Source organism: Euphorbia lathyris, chromosome 4 (genome assembly GCF_963576675.1).
Source record: "Euphorbia lathyris chromosome 4, ddEupLath1.1, whole genome shotgun sequence".
Taxonomy (NCBI): Eukaryota; Viridiplantae; Streptophyta; class Magnoliopsida; order Malpighiales; family Euphorbiaceae; genus Euphorbia; species Euphorbia lathyris.
This window is the reverse complement of record NC_088913.1, coordinates 16,923,131-16,927,367: the sequence shown is the minus strand read 5'-3', so window position 1 is coordinate 16,927,367 and position 4,237 is coordinate 16,923,131.

Here is a 4,237-nt window from a genome sequence, read left to right as displayed (position 1 = left end):
CATGTCTGAGATCCCTTCATCATCATTCATTTCGAAAAGCTCGTACAATCTCATATGCTGGTTCACCTTGGATTCTTTCACCTTGTTGGTTCCTTCGTAGGTGACCTCCAGCTTCTTCCAGATCTCTTGCGCCGACTCACAACCTGAAATCTTGTTATATTCTGCAGCATCTAGTGCACAATGAAGCATGTTTATAGCCGAAGCGTGATTTTGTAGCTTCTTGAGATCATCTTCTGTCCATTTGGCCTCAGCTTTGACAACTGTTTGGCCATCAACAGTTTCAACAGGAACAAATGGGCCTTGGAGTATAGATAGCCAGGCATTCATATTTGTAGCCTAAATGAAATTTTTCATCCTATTCTTCCAGAAGGTATAGTTAGACCCGAAGAATAGGGGAGGCCGAGTTATGGACAGACCCTCAGGTAGAATCTGAGTTGTCAGATTTCCTGAGAGAAACCGAGTGCTGTTTTCAGCCATAGTGGGGATCAGCTCAAGGTAGTTAAACCTTTCACAGTGAGCTTTTAAGCTCTGATACCACTTGTTGGTCCCTTATAACGTAACGAATTAGTTCCAAGGGGGGGATAAGAACTATTTAAAATTTTAGTACGTTAAGGCTGACTTCTTTTTCTTTGAAAAAGGATTACATAGCGCGCTGAGTAAATTAAGACACTAGCTTAGTCAACTGGTGACTAAGTCAGCTTCTTTCTTTGAGTCAGGAGATAGCACTTGAGTTTATTCCTGAACTCAGATACTCAATACACACAACTCGGCGTGACCTCTTTACTTGGTCAGTTTTGTTTAACCAAGCAATATATATATATTAAGGAGTTTAAGGTTAGAAAGATGTTACTCAGCAGATTTATCCAGGTTCGGCCTCTAAGCCTACGTCCTGTCCCCGGAACACGTTCTGAGCTTTCGAATTCTCTACTGAGCTCTTTAACGGTAGAGCATCAAACCTTTTACAACTTAGAAGCTGAGTATAACAAGAATACCTTCCTCTATACCTCTACTCACTCCTAATCTCTCGCTGAGTACTATAACCGAGTACTCAGCCTCTCCTTTCTAATCTCTAGAAATGATAAAGATTTGTCCTAAACAACAATTGCTAAGACACCTTAGATGATTGAATAATCACTCTAGACTTTTACACGAAAGATATAGAATTTGGTGTAAGTATTTGCTTTGCTTTTTCTCACAGAACTTTGAGTAGAATTTTGGTCAGCGTAATGGCTTGATAAAGTTCTGCATCGAATGAAGCAACTGAAAGGACCTATTTATAGAGACGTCTGAGGCATCAGTCATTTCGAATTTCGAAATAACCGTTGCAGGGAAACGGCTTCCTGTCGTTGTCACTCAGTCCTGCTCAGTGCTCTTGGCCAATCAGATTCAAGTATCTTCTGTCTTCGATCAGAGCTGAGCAGCTTTTAGTCAGTCCTGCAGAATGTCTCTCCATTTATGGTAAGGTCAACTAGACAGCTTTCTGTGTCTTCTGAACTTTACCCAAAGTAGAAATACTTTGTCTGGAAGTTGTTCTTGCTCAGCTGATGTCTTGTACTCTTTGTCGATACAACTCAGCAGCTTCGTTCCGAAGTTGTTCAATGAAGGTCTTCTCGATCCTTCTTTCGCTGAGCTGTGTTTTGTACACAACGACAACGTTTTGCATACGCGGGCCGAGTGGTATTGATCTGTTTGACTTGGGCTTTGACTTCCATATTGGGCTTTAAGCATTTTAGTCTTTATGTCTTATAAACAATGTAACTCAACATTGAACAAACACATTAGTATAATAAATCAAAGCATTTAAACTTAGTGTGTTTAGAATATATTTAATTTTACTTAAATAATTTTGTCAAATCAAAATCATGTGGAAAGGTGTTTCAACAGAAGGCCTGAGCAAGGAGCGGCCCTAAGGGATGGCGATGGGGGAAGGAATGAACTGAATCCCACATCAAAAATGGAGAGGGAGTGATTGGGGCTTATTAGTAAGATGTGAATCCAATACATGCAGAGGCGTTTTAAAGCCGTGAGGCCCAATGTGTTGGAATTGGGCCAGAGCGGACAATATCTACATGGTATTGGACCAGGGTGTTACAATTGGTATCAGAGCCGACTCTCCACGTACGATGTGTGGTTCGAGGATGAACCAGGCGGAAGCTGGTGGGCCTGTAACGACTTGGTCCGGAATGGGTGGCGCCGGGGTAGAAGGCCTAAGCAAGGAGCGGCTCTAAGGGATGGCGATGGGGGTAGGAATGAACCGAATCCCACATCGGAAATGGAGAGGGAGTGATTGGGGCTTATTAGTAAGATGTGAATCCAATACATGCAGACGCGTTTTAAAACCGTGAGGGCCAATGTGTTGGAATTGGGCCAAAGCGGACAATCTACATGGTTTTGGACCAGAGTGTTACAATTGGTATCAGAGCCGACTCTCCACATACGATGTGTGGTTTGGGGACGAACCAGGCGGAAGCTGGTGGGCCTGTAATGACCCGGTCCAGAGTGGGTGGCACCGGGGTAGAAGGCCTGAGCAAGGAGCGATCCTACGGGATGGCGATGGGGGCAGGAATGAACTGAATCCCACATCGGAAATGGAGAGGGAGTGATTGGGGCTTATTAGTAAGATGTGAATCCAATACATGCAGACACGTTTTAAAGTCGTGAGGCCGAATGTGTTGGAATTGGGCCAGAGCGGACAATATCTACATGGTATTGGACCAGGGTGTTACAGAAAATGCTAGGTCTTCGGAGAAGATGGAAGTAGCAAGAGAATACAGCAGAGGTTTGAGAGGAAAAGTGAGCACAAGAAAAAGATGAGCACCAAGCTAGAGGTACTTATAGGCAGCCTCAATGAGTTCAAAACGACGATGATGATTAGACTATCTGTATTTAATTTAGGTAATGATGGTGAACAGTAACCGAAGAGTCCTAACCAATGGAGTGGATAGGGAGAGCGGCGTGATTGACATTTTGCATGGCATGCACAAATGTAATGGTGCAAGTTCCCAAGCCAACAACTATACGCTGCCTGAGGCCTAAAGGTCCAAAGGACGCATGCCCAATGAAACCTTAACACCTGTCAAAACGCTTGCTACATGGCAGGGTGCACCACTTGACAACGTCACAGTCTGAGCTTGACAAGGCCAATCGAAGGTTGACACGTGTCCGATGGCTCATGAGGGCACATTCTTAGAACAAAGATTACCTTGGGTAGCCACTATAAATAGAAAAGGTATATGACCTAGATAAGGTGCTTGAATACACACATTATCAATACTCTGATTATCTTCAACCTTCCTTCTACTTTTGCTAATTTAAGCATTAGAGCGGGTTCGACGGACGTCATTCCCTCTCTGACCTATTGTTATTCTTATCTCAGACCAAAAAAAGAAGGATGTAGAAGACTGTTCAACTAGAACGATATTATTATTATTAATTTTAATTTTAATTTTAATTATACAAAATTGATGATTCAACTATCCAAACCAACAAATAATGCTATACATATTCCAATAAATTAAGATTCCATCCATTTGAGGTTTATTAGTTGCCTCTCAAATCAAAACGAACACGTAGCAGATTTCGAATAGAGTTCTGTTTTAAGAACGATTCTATAGTTTTAAGGTTTGTTGCACCTTACTGCTAATCAATATATAATATAAAACAGTAACGATGGAGCTGAAGTGTCACTTCCTCCTTTTTTACTGATAAAATATATAATATAATATATAATATATTATTATATTTATCTAGGGTTAATTATAAAAAACTACCCTGTGGTTTGGCCGATTTGCGATGTGGTACCTGTGGTATTTTTTGTTGCAAACAGGACATCGTGGTTGTCACCGTTAGCAAAATCAAGGAAACGGCAGTTTGACTGTTAAATCGCATGGGTATTTTCGGAAACAATTTTTTTTTTACTTTTTTTGACTTTTTTGTTGACTTTTCTCTCTCTCCTCCTCCCCTCTTCTTCTTCCTCACTATCGATTTTCTCTCTCTCTTCTTTTCTTCTTCTCTCTTCAATATCCATTTCACCATGTCCACTTCTTCTTCATCTTCCTGCATCTTCTTCTTCCTTTCTTCTCTTCTTCCCCATTTCTTTTTCTTTTTCTTCTTCTTCTTCTTCCCCATTTCTTCTTCTTCCTTTCTTCTCTTCTTCCCCATCTTCTTCTTTTTTTGTTTTTAATTTCTGGTAAATTCCAGAATTCTGGAATTTCTGGAAATTCTAGAATTCTGGAAT